The 13,451-nt window shown below is 36.2% G+C and overlaps 1 protein-coding gene across 3 annotated transcripts in view; it reads left to right on the top strand.

The window, feature by feature from the left end:
- The window catches only part of COL8A1 (collagen type VIII alpha 1 chain), a 156,051-nt gene that overhangs the window by 34,988 nt on the left and 107,612 nt on the right, over positions 1-13,451 (top strand). For 2 of the 3 annotated variants that reach the window (XM_007164044.2, XM_057545931.1), the window contains exon 2: positions 1,404-1,458. The exons of the other annotated variant lie outside the window; for it this stretch is intronic. The gene's annotated coding sequence lies outside the window, so the exon portion shown is untranslated. The remainder of the gene's footprint in view (positions 1-1,403; positions 1,459-13,451) is intronic. 3 annotated transcript variants of the gene reach the window in all.

Genomic DNA, 13,451 nt, shown 5'->3' with positions numbered 1-13,451 from the left:
AGATTCGATTCATATTGTGCGTCTTGACACTGAGTTTTCTCTCTGCCACAACTCAGAAAAAGTCGGGTGGTCTATATGGTTTTGCTTTCACATTCACAGCTTCACCAGCTTTCTTGGATCCTCAATTAACACATTAGTTGCATCCCTCTGTAATATATGCATTCAGGGAACAAAAATTCAGATCAGTGTGGAAAGTTATTGGGAAGGGTGGATTAATCTAATTTTATTGGTTTCAACTTTCCATTGAAACTTGTTTCCCATCATTATATAAACCAGTTTCCCTCTCTGTACTTTCCTTGCTCTCTCAGTAATAAGGGACATCTACTTTTCTCAAACAAGTACTATGACAATTTAATTGAAGAATAGATGTAAAACAAAACTTGCAGTTTATGGAAGAAATCTCCTTTCTTCCAGCAAAAGTTCTGTAATTAACCATACATCCTTTGGGAGGTCTTAACCTCTAATCTTCATTTTCCTCATCTGTCAGTTTAAGGCCAGGCTAATGTATTGTCCATTTATTGTCTATTCTGTACCCGGTTCTATGGAGAGCATTTATCATGTTACTATTTTATTTTGTATTCAAAATAACTCTATATAAAAGGAATTATAATCTGCATTTTGTAGATGAAGAAACAGATTCAGAAGGTTAAGTAATTTGCATAACATGTGGCTTGGCCAGTCAAAGATAGAACCTGAATCCAAACCCTCATTTCTTTAGTTCTAAAGCCCTAATTCTAATTGCTGTAATATGCTATCAACTAAATGAGTTCTGAGAGCCCTAAACTATTCCTTCAGGTTCTATGTTCTGAGCCATGGAACTATTTCATGTCATTGCAAGAGGCATTATTGGTAAATTATTATTCCTGGCTTTATATAGAATAAAAAATAGTATACCTCAATATTTTGTAACTACTTTTGTATTGTGAATGGTGGAGAAAAAAGAACTATCAGGTAGCTTCATCTTCTTTTTCTTCCAAACATATTCTACCTAAACAAACTTTTTTTTCTTTTTTTAAAGACTCCTTCAAATAGACATGATACAGCCTTCCTTAGAAGACCACCTATTGCTTAATATTGGGAAAAAGAGTTTTTCTCTGTCTGGTGTGGCTCCCTTCAATTCTAATTTATTGTCCGTACTTCAGAGTGAATTTGATCATTGTTTCTTATCCCTTTCTTCTGGTGGGAAATAATAGGACAGGATGTGCTTAAGGGGAGATATAAAAATATTGTATTGAGACACCACAAGGAATGTTAATTCCTTCTTGCAATCAGTGTTTTAAGGGGTGTCTGTACGGAGTAAAAATAGATGGACAGATGAAGAGTACAAGTCTTATGTAAAAGGAAAGTATTCATCTTCTACTCTTCTTTTAAATAACAAAAATTTCAATATCATCTGTGCCTAGGTTTTCTGGACTTGGAGAAATAACACTTAAGGAAGAGGGTGGAGAGGAAGGAAAGGTAGGTCCAACTGACAGTTAACTGATTTCATCAAGAATTATCTAATGTGCTTAATAAGAATTATCTTCTCCATATGTGCTGGCCTAGAAAATGAAAAATGTCTTGTCCATCAGTCTTTGAAGAATTGAATCATCATTTTCCTATCAGCTAAACACTCAGTGAAAGAAAGAAACATTTGAGAAGATAATACAGCAAATTAAAAAAAAGATAGAAATGAATGAGAATTTGTAGACCTTTTTTTTCACTTTGGCAAAGCTAAAACAAAACATCTGGCTAAAACAAAACAAAGGTTTCCTGTCAGCATGGAAAAAGCAATTCCTGTCTAAAATTGTGTTATCTGTTTTTTAGTCCACTTAATTAAGAAAGCTGCTAAATGTCATGCAACATGTCATCAAATGCCCTTTATAAAACTGATTTCAATTTTTCATGGGTTCATCCAGTTTTTGTGTTCTCACTATTTAATCCTTTAGGGTTTTTTTTAAGGAGAGTCTTCATTTCTAAAAGTCAAAGATACACTGTTCTTGCTATAATTACTTTTTGCACATCACAGTTAAAAATATACCAGAATATAAAAATCCATTGAAGATCAAGTCATCTACTAAAATATAATATGGTCTCACACCTATCATTGACACTTACTTTTTTTTTTTTTTTTTTTAATTTATTTTATTTATTTATTTTTGACTGTGTTGGGTCTTCGGTTCGTGCGAGGGCTTTCTCTAGTTGCGGCAAGCGGGGGCCACTCCTCATCGCGGTGCGGGGACCGCTCTTCATCGCGGTGCGCGGGCCTTTCACTATTGCGGCCCCTCCCGTTGCGGGGCACAGGCTCCAGACGCGCAGGCTCAGTAGTTGTGGCTCACGGGCCCAGCCGCTCCGTGGCATGTGGGATCTTCCCAGACCAGGGCTCGAACCCGTGTCCCCTGCATTAGCAGGCAGATTCTCAACCACTGCGCCACCAGGGAAGCCCGACACTTACTTTTAAAGAGAAAAACTGAGATATGGAAACTGCTTGAGTTGAACTGAGCTATATTAAGTCTGACCCTCTAATTTTTCATAGAAAACCTGAGTCTCGAACTTGAATGAAATGTAGATCGCAAAGTTAGTAGTGGAAAGCTGACATGAGCCTGCTTCACTACTACACTGTTCAAAAAATATTTAACTAGCTATTCTGTGCCAGGTGTAGTGTTAGGTTTTGATAATTCAAAAGTGAAAAAGACAGGGTGTTCAGTCTGAAGAATCTTATAATCCAATGGGAGAGTAAAGTAAATAAATTGATAAGTAAATTTTTGTGTAAAAAATAACTTACACACTTAGTAGCTTAACAAATTTACATTTATTATCTCACAACTTCAGTGGGTCAGAAATTGAATATTTTAGCTGGATCCTCTGCTTCAGGGTCTCTTACAAAGTTTCAATCAAGGCATCAGTCAGAGCTTAGGTCTTATCTGAAAGCTCCACTGGAGAAGGATATGTTTTCAAGCCCATGTGGTTGTTGGCAGGATTTAGTTCCTTGTGGTCTGTCAGACTGAGGTCCTCAGTGTCTTGCTGGCTTTTGTCTGAAGGCCATCCTCGATACCTTGCCACGTGGACCTCCCCAACATGGTTGCTTCTTTTATCAAAGTGTGTAAGTCAAAAAGGCAACAGTAAGAATCTGCTAACAGGATGGAGGCAGGGATAATTGGGGGCCATCTTAAAGTTTATCCACCACAGAATTTTACAGTAAAACATGACAAATGTTGTGAAAGAGAAAGGCCCAGGGACAGTGCGAGCACAGGAGATAGGATCTAAACCAGACTAAGGAGGCTGGGCTATCATTTGAGTTGAACTTTAAAGGATGAGGGGTCGTCAGATCAATGAAGAAGGAAAGATGGTCATTCCAGGCAGAAGTAGGGCCTATAAATGCATAGAGGCATTAAAAAGTACATTTTTCATGTCTTTGTAGGTAAGTTGGAATGGCACAATATTAAATAATTGGGAAGGATGCTTTTTGCTTAGGATCAGCAAATTTTAAAGTTGAAGACTCCAGATGGAACAACTAAGGCTCAGAGACATTAAGCCTAGCACATGGTAGATATTCAATAAATGTTGAACAAATTAATGAAATGTCTTTGTAGCACGCGAAATGAGCTTCCATTCTCATACCCCAAACAGTAACCACATAAGTCAACCTCCATATCTTTAAGAAAAATAGGAAAGATAAAATTAGGAGTGCTGGGAGAGAGATAGAAGAAAAGTATGTTTTACAGTAAAAAGAATTCTAGAGACAGCCAGAACCTACTGGAAAAGAAACAGAAAGTTAGATTTCAATTCTAATTTCTATTCATAGAAGTGAAAATAAAAGGGGAATTGCTATGGTGTGATACCAGCCAGCTCTTTGGGGAAACAAACAAACAAACAAAACAGCTTTACAGACATATAAGGTAATAATGGAATTTTTGCAACTAATTCTTTCACTTCATTCCAAAGGAAAAAAAAGTTTTCCAGAGTCTTTTTCTTGAACTTACCATACTGCTATACAATTTCTGACTCACAAACAATACATCACCTCTAGGATCCAAAAAAGAGATGGCTTATATTTCACATATTTATATCAGGCTTAGCATTTTTTTTCCTCGGTCTGAAATATACACGTTTTATATTTCAGCTGAAGAGGTTATTTTCCAAATGAGGTTAAAAAAAAGCCAAGGTACTATCACTCTGACATTAGCAGCAGTTACCTAAAATATATATATATATTTTTAAGTCATAACCATTTTAGGAAGTTTTTGAACCAAATAGGAATTTGAGTAATAATCGTCATATCTCTTGTTGCATGTCAGGTATGATTGCCTGAAATGCGTTGAATGGAACTACACATTTACGATTCTTTCATTCATATAAAGTTAGCCTAATGTTAGTCAGATTTAGTCATCCTGTTGTCCCATGCTTACAGGTAAACCCACTTGGAACCAGCTTTTGGAGAGAAAGCAGGGGACTGTTAAATCTATCAGTGAAGATACCCTCTTTTCAATGCCTCTGGAGATGCTGGATTGTTTGCCTTCTTTACTTCTCAGTGTGGCACACCCAGTCTCTCCTGTTGTGTGTGTGTGTGTGTGTCTGTGTGTCTGTGTGTCTGAGTCTGTGTGACTGGTGGGGAGGGAGTGTTTAAAATGTGTAATTCCTTTTTATCAATTCTCTACAAATCTGCAACCAAAATCCTTGAGGAAAAACAGTTTAAAGAATATGGAGCATGTATTAATATATTTAAAATAGATAACCAACAAGGACCTACTGCATAGCACAGGGAACTCTGCTCAATATTGTGTAATAACCTAAATGGGAAAAGAATTTGGAAAAGAATAGATACATGTATATGTATAACTGAATCACTTTGCTGAACACCTGAAACTAACAGAACATTGTTAATCAACTATACTCCAATATAAAATAAAAAATGAAAAAATAAAAAATAATATGGAGCATGAATCAGGGGGAAGGAAGATGATTTAAAAGGAATAGGAGTAAAATTATTTTTTAAATATGAAAAAGTAAAGGTAATAATTAAGATGTATGTGATATCAAAACCTTCTTTGAGAGTATTATAGAAAAGACAATTCTTCAGATGCTTTACAGTTCAGAAACATTTTTTAATTTCTTTGATGAGAGGATGTTTTAAAGTAGAAAAGTTAAAACTCTTGATTATGTACACCAAGTTTTAAGAGGAGTAAGTACTCAATTATCTAGACCATCTCTCCCAAATCTGCTACAAAAGTAAAAAGCAAGACTTTGGGAACTTTGGCTATTCATTTGATGGTCTTCTCTATAGAACATCCTAATTGAATTATATGGAGTTATCCACTTTAGAGCCTGAGATCTCTTAAAGAGAAAAGACACAAGTAATCTGGAACTGTTGATACCTGAAGGGCTCCACAGAGGCAGTCAGAAAACTAATTCATATGGAGTCTCCACAGCTCAGAGCAGGAAAAATTAATTAAACTTCCACATTTCCAGAAGAGCTATTGAAAAGAGAGGTAGAAAACCTATTCTCTATTTCAATATCTAAATTTCTTTTTTTTTAATTGAAGCATAGTTGATTTACAATGTTGTGTTCATTGCAGGTGTACAGCAAAGTGACTAAGTTATACATATATATACATACTCTTTTTCGTATTCTTTTCCATTATGGCTTATTACAGGATATTGAATATAGTTCCCTGTGCTATACAGTAGGACCTTATTGTTCATCTATTTTATATACTACTGTATCTGCTACAGTACAGATATACTATTATATATATTATAAAATTTAAATTTATATATTTAATTTATATATTAAATTTTTTTCTATATCTGTGAGTCTGTTTCTGTTTTGTAAATAAGTTCATTTGTGTCATAGTTGAGATTCCACACATAAGTAATATCATATGGTATTTGTCTTTCTCTTTCTGACTTACTTCACTTCATATGATAATCTCTAGGTCCATCCATGTTACTGCAAATGGCGTTATTTCATTCTTTCTTATGGCTGAATAGTATTCCATTGTGTATACATACCACATCTTCTTTATCCATTCATCTGTCAATGGACATTTAGGTTGCTTCCACATCGTGGCTATTGTAAATAGTGCTGCGATGAACATAGGGGTGCATGTATCTTTTCAAATTAGAGTTTTCTCTTGGTATATGCCCAGGAGTGGGATTGCTGGATCATATGGCAACTGTATTTTTAGTTTATTAAGGAAGCTCCATACTGTTTTCCTCAGTGGCTGTACCAATTTACATTCCCACCAACAGTGTAGGAGGGTTCCCTTTTCTCCACACCCTCGCCAGCATATGTTATTTGTAGATTTTTAATGATGGCCATTCTGACCAGTGTGAGGTGGTACCTCATTGTAGTTTTGATTTGCATTTTTCTAATAATTAGCTTCAATATCTAAATTTTTTATATGTAGGTGACATTGCTTCTTCTTTTATATAAAAAATAACTATTACTTTGATTTATAGGGAAGATTTTTGTACTTCCATTAGATGTATATTGGAACTACTCTTTCCTGTCTTCCATATTTTCTTAACTTCTCTGATATTTTCCATCTCTTTATCTCTCTGGTCTTCATTCTGAGTGCTTTCCTTATGCCTTCAGTTTATCTAGGTTTTGTTTAACCCATCTCTTGGGTTAGACTCTAGTTGTGTTTCTGCACTACTTGGGTTATTCAAACTCAGGTCCCACAAGAAGCCTAGATTTGGACTTCCAATTTCCACCACGGCCAGGGAGGATGATCTGTTTCCAAGCCATATCCCCATGCTATATCCCAAGCCTGCCTCTGGACTTCTACCTCCTTGTATGAATTAGACAGGCTATTCCCAAATATATTTCCCCATTGTACAAAGTGCTTTAGACATTAGCTTCTAAAGCATATAACCATGCTAATACCCTTGGCCCACATGGCATCAACCACCACTCATTACAATGATTTAAGTTCCCTCTATTTCCTGCTACTTAAAAGATTTCCCTTTCTGGCTTTTGAACTTAGCTTTGTAGCTAATATTTTTTAATTTATATTATAGCTGGCATTACTACATATTTCGAGTTAGAAGATATGCTTCCTACGTCTGCTTAGTCAGCCAACCTTCCCAGAAATCAATTTTGATGCGGAAATAAATAAATCGGAGGATTTTTGTAGCTAGATATCTTATTAAGGTAGTGCTTTACAAGTAAGAAACAGATTCACTTCTTTGAACGATCAAACTTTCACTTCTGTTGACGCTTCCATTTCTGGTGGACTTTTTTTCTTTTAACATTTAAGAAACGCTTTATAGTGAAAAATGGTACAAGGTCATAAGTCCATCAAAATTACTACATGTGGTTATTGAATGGGCAACACATAGTTTAGTATCACATACTTTGGCACCAAAAATTGAGGGAGAAGGGCTTGGTTGCCCTCCTTGATTAAAGAGTAAAATTCCTTGGATTTTCTAGTGAAAAAAAGGCTGAGTGAATTTTCAGATTCAGTTATTAGAGACACCCTCGTTGCCTTCAAAATCTATTATGAGACTACCACCACCCATGAATTTGCCTAAATCATTTTATATTTCTTTATAACAGTTTTAAAAACAATTTTTTGCCTTTGGTATAAATAACTTGAGTTTATTATTCATTAAATTAAAGTTTCTCTATTATTTGTCCTTAACATTTACATGAAAGTAAATTTTATACAACACTACCTGAGGAGAAAAAAATTTTTTTGTTTTTCATTATAATTTTATTTTCCTGCCTTTGTTTCACTCTTATTCTGATTCTGAGACAACTGTTGATTTTCAGGTATTTCTTTTAAAATCTATCTTATGTTCAGTTTTAAAGAAGTCGCAGAGCAGAGCATAGGTGTTAAGATTCCCAGTCAGACTGGTTGAGTTTGAATCCAGCCTCCGCCACTTACTACTAAGTGTGCAACTGTGGGCAAGCTTTTTAACCTCTGTGTACCACACCTTCCACGTCTGGACAATAGGGATGATGATGATGATGATAGTGCCTACTACATAGCGTGTTATAAAGATTAAATGAATTAATATAGAAAGAGCATTTAGAACAGCCTTCGATGTATGTTAATTATTATTGTTATATTTCAAATTTCCATGAGGCTTTTTGCACAGGTATCTCTAAGAGAGTGTTTCTAACCATAACCTAGCCTAATGATTTCATAGTTTTATGGAAAAGTCTCAAGGCACAATATCTTGAAGCATATTTAAAACAATCTATCCTTAATGCTATCTCTTTTCATGATCACTTGCTTTTTTTCATGAATGGATGCCTTAAAGGTAATGAACCCACATAACCCTTCCTTTTTTCTATCAAAACCCTTTGTTGAGACTGTTGACAGGAAAACCCTTGGGAATGGAGGGAGTTGAGGCAAAAGAAGAACACTTCAGTTTAGTGGCCAGAGGGGGCCCTCACACTCCCCTGCTGGTGCTGTGAGCCAAGATAAACAGGTTTGGCAAGGGGTGCCTTACTCACCCCACCCTGTCAACTTGGAGGTGAAGGTTTTCAACTGTGGTATTGCTACTCCACCCAACTTCTGTTCCATTTTTAATATACCTTTGTGATAAAATGTGCTGTATCCATTAAAAAAAGTCTTGAAGGTGTGGCTGACAAGAAGGAAAGCAATATCCTGCCAATGCCTCAGACTTGAAAGGCCCTCCATCTCTAGCTCATGGACCACCCTCTCTATTCTGGCTTGTACAGCACAGGCTCCACATTTTGTTCAGTAAAAGCAACAACATCCACATACCTCACCACCTGGGAAAATGCCATAAATTGTCCCTAGTCATGTGTTCCCTGGCAAACACCCAGGTAAATGACTGAGCTCACACTGGCCAGTCACAGAAAGAATATTAGTGTACCTTGCTTCCCTCAACAAATGTGTTGCTGAAACTGCATGAAAATCAAGTGTTTGCAAGTTAAATCACTTCTTGAATTCACCGGGAATTTGCTGCTTAATAAATGCTCAGCGGGTTACTTACTGAATAATAAAAGTCCTTTGTAAAGTAATAATGACCCTTTAGTTTATCTGTTTTCACATTTAGAATTTTGGAATCTGGTTTTCCTTAAAGCAAGACACATCTGTAGCATTAGTTTCTCTACTATAGGTGTCACTTAATCTTTGAGGGCTCAGGTTTTTTTTTTTTTAGGGGAATGTTAGGGCATCAGACTCAATGACCTCTACAGTCCCTCCCAGCTCAAAATTCACTTTCTTACAAAGGCAGTCTAGGAATAATTAGAGAAAGTCTTTTTGTTTGGTTATTCTTTCTGATTTTATCATTCCATTCACGGTCTAAGGAAGAGTGTGCTTCCACCATCAGTTTCTGGAACAGTTCCATTTGATGCTTCACAATGGCATAAAGAGCTATAGCCAAGGTCAACTGACATTTTGAAGTTCCTCAGAGATCTCTTTCCATTGCTACCTTTCCTGCTTTAGTTTTGGCCCAGAGAAAAATTATCAAAGATCAGAACTGCTCCCATCAACTTCATAGGCTAAGACCTACTTTCTGGATGTTCCCTGGAGCATAAGGCACTACATACAATATTTCATTATTTGCTGTGAGCATCAGTGATACACAAAGGGAAAATCATGTCAACTCCACTTCATATCCTGGAAAAGAGTACTACAAGATACTTAGGTTACTCACCCAAGTCACCCAGTCAGTAACTAATGAAGCTAAACATGTTTAATTTTGTGACAGAATTACTAGCCTATGCTGCTTGAAGTTGAAATAACTGACACCAGAAATATTTTAGTTAAAAACTTTCCTTATCATCCCCACTGAACATCACACTTTTCATTTAGGGAATCTATGCATTTACCAACACATCCTTGGAATAATCTCAAGAACAAAAGGCAACTGAAAGGTGATATTTATGAGCTATTGGCAGTATGCCTCAGGTTATACAAGCCACAAGTCTCCAAAAACAAGTATAACTAGCATTTGATTCCCCCTGTGGCTGAAGAAGTACTTTCATATTAATGTAAACATTTGATGTCACAGAGATAAAAAAGAGTGTGCGATTCATGTCAGTATTATTTCACCTCATTTAATTGCGTAAATTTTTGCGATAATAGGAAATGGCTTGGCAAACTTCAAGAATTGATCATTGTATTTGACATTATTACTGGTTGTAGAAATCGCATTGTAAACTATCAGCTAACATTTAAAAGATTATTAAAAGATATTATGAAACACTTTATGCCAGTAAATATGACTATTTATATGAAATTATTACCAGGCTGACACACAAAAAAAATAGAAAACCTGAATTGTCTGATATTATGAAAGAAATCAAATCTATTTTTATAAACCTTCCCACAAAGAAAACTCTACTTTCCAGATAGTTTCACCAGTGAATTATCTCAGAATTTAAAGAATAAATAACATTAATCTAAAACAAATACTTCCAGACAGTAGAAAAAAGGGACAAGAGACACTTTTCTATTATTTAACAGCCCAGCAGAACCTTACAAGGACATTACAAGAAAGAAAAATAGCAGACACATAGATGCAAAAATCATAAACAACCTTAGCATGACCAAATGGACTTTTTTCAGGAATGCAAGGATGGTTTATGATTCAAAAATCAATCAATGAATTCACCACATTTACAGAAAAAAGGAGAAAATCACATAATAAATGTAATAGCTTCAAAAAGCATTTGATAAAATTCAACACCCATTGATAATAAAAGTACTTAGCAACCAAGGGGACTTTTTAAATCTGATAGTGTACTTACAAAAGTCCTACAACAAACATTTTCCTTACTCGTGACTTTTGGAACAAGGCAAGGATGCCCACTATCACCATTTTTGTTCTAATTATACTGGAGGTCCCAGTGAATGCACAAGACAAGAAACAGAAATAAAAGGCATAAGAATAGGAAAGGGAAAAATATAATTTTTGTTATTCATTATTAGAATTAATAAATGCATATATCAAGCCCATTGGATACAAGGTCCAATATCCAAAAAGCGATTAACTTCTATATGCAAACATTAAACAAATAGAAAATGAAACTTTTAAAAAGACATCATTTACAATAGCATTTAAAACATTAGCTTATCAGGTATGTGCAAAGGAATTTAGAGAATAGACATCAAGAAATTACTGTTTTAAGAGTAATAATCTGATGGGACAAGTGCTAAAAAAATAGATCCAAAATCCATGTAAATATAACTAAATTGATAGTAATTTTCTAAAACCAATCCTCAAATCTTTCTTCCTCTTTCTCTCTTTTGTTAGCTGCTACATTTCTTAAAAGCAGGATATCACAGCTATTTGAATATTCACCAGTGATTCCCTGATAACATCGGAAAATAAAAATGGACTTTAGGAAAATTTCCATTGAAATCACTGGTTTTAAATTAGTTTTATGTTTTAGAGGGAGAGTACCAAAAGGAAATAAATTAATATATAATGGTCAAAGGTCTTTCCGGCTCTCTTAAAAGCATGTAATCAGATAGCTTCCTCATGCAGAACACCTTATATCACATGAAAATATACAAGGTGTCTAAAGAAGCAGTTTTGAATAGAGGATTTCTGAATACCATCTCAGGCAAGGTCTAAAGAACTCAATACTATGTGATTTTATGATAAATTTTCTAGCCAGCATGGCCGACTACAAGTCTTCCTTTGTACTTTTCTGTACAGTTCCTCACTCAGAACAGATCTAGCTGTCTATGGGAAGGTTCTGCAGGACAAAGAGCTAAGATTTGGCCACTTACACACAGACCAAAAATGAATTACCCAGGGTGTGCTAGCAGAGGGACTTGAACTTAAGGACAGGGGACAATCTGCACAGGTTGCCAATGGTTTGTCAGAGTTCTGAGAAAAGAAATGGGAAATTAAAAAATAAAATTCTTATTGGCATAATTTACATTGGACAACATGAGCACATTCCAGTCAATCTACTTCACAGACATGATCTCACTGGTCTCCCCAACATCCTTACAAGGAAATGAGGGGGACAAGTGTGTCTCCACCCTTTAGGCCAAAAGCCCCATTGCTCACTCCCACTTGTGGGTAGGTGTGGGTGGAACACCTTTATACAGGGGAACAAATTACCAACTTCCTGGCTTCCCCGCAACATGTGGGTGAACAAATTTGCCTTTCTCTCCTTGAGGCCATATAATTCCCAAAACAATTTGTCTGAAATGTTGGGGACTGAGTCACTGGCCAGTGATATTCTCAAACAACTGCTGGGTTGTTTCTCAATCATTATTTTGCCATTATGACTTGGACTTGATACATCATGTAACATAAGTGCCTGTGATGAAACTTTTCTCATTGGCCTAGAGGAGGCTTTTAAGAAAGGGAAGACTATGGTAAATATGGAAGAGGAGTCATTTTACACTTTTGCAATAGAAGGATATGTTACCAGCACTACGCTCATCTAGAATATAAGATTTGACACCAGGTAAAGTCAGAACATTGAGTATCCAGAAGTTCTCTCATATAGTAAACTAGATATCCATTGTTCTGGGTGTTTTGTTGTTGTTGTTGTTGTTGTTTTTGCAACTAGATTGCCTCTCAAGACTATTTTCACTCCTCCCTTTGTGTGCTTAAAAATAACGTAGCATGGGCTTCCCTGGTGGTGCAGTGGCTAAGAATGTGCCTGCCAATGCAGAGGACACGGGTTTGAGCCCTGGTCCGGGAAGATCCCACATGCCGCGGAGCAAATAAGTCCGTGCGCCACAACTACTGAGCCTGCGCTCTAGAGCCCGCGAGCCGCAACTACTGAAGCCTGTGCGCCTAGAGCCTGTGCTCCACAGCAAGAGAAGCCACCGCAATGAGAAGCCTGCGCACCACAACGAAGAGTAACCCCCGCTCGCGGCAACTAGAGAAAGCCCGCGCGCAGCTACGAAGACCCAACGCAGCCAATAAATAAATAAATAAATAAATAAAATGAATCTATATATATATATATAAAGTGGCAGAACTGTTCAAATTCTCCATCAAAACAGTTACTAGTAATTATAATTTTGAGGAGAGCTCATTGGGAAAGAGAACATTTTAATAACAAAAATCCACTGGAGAGTGTTTTTCGCATTAGGAAACACAGGATAATTTATTCAAAAACCAGCTCCTTAGGACTCACTTGCGTGTCCTATACTTAAAGATATGTTTAGATTTTTCTTTCTCCCACTACAAATAAAGTGTTCCAAATACTGAGGGATGAAAAGCACAGGAAGTCTATCTCCATATAAATGTTGACACACAAACTCACTCTAACCACATATGGATATCTCTTACGGATATAGAACTCAGCAGCTTCTAGCAGTCATCTGAGATGAGCACCATATGTGACATAATAATGCATTATTTCACTAAAGCTTTCAGAGCTTAAGAAAATAGCCTGAGGAATAAGACTGCTCCTTTCTGAGCCAAGGTTGCAATCTTCTAAGTCTAAAACGTGCTTAAAAACAGACATTAGGTAATTGTAAAAGCCAAGGGAGATCAGTTTAAGAATATGA

This window comes from Balaenoptera acutorostrata, chromosome 4 (genome assembly GCF_949987535.1).
Source record: "Balaenoptera acutorostrata chromosome 4, mBalAcu1.1, whole genome shotgun sequence".
NCBI lineage: Eukaryota > Metazoa > Chordata > Mammalia > Artiodactyla > Balaenopteridae > Balaenoptera > Balaenoptera acutorostrata.
Note: the sequence above shows the minus strand (reverse complement) of the source record. Positions and strands in the feature narration are given on the sequence as shown.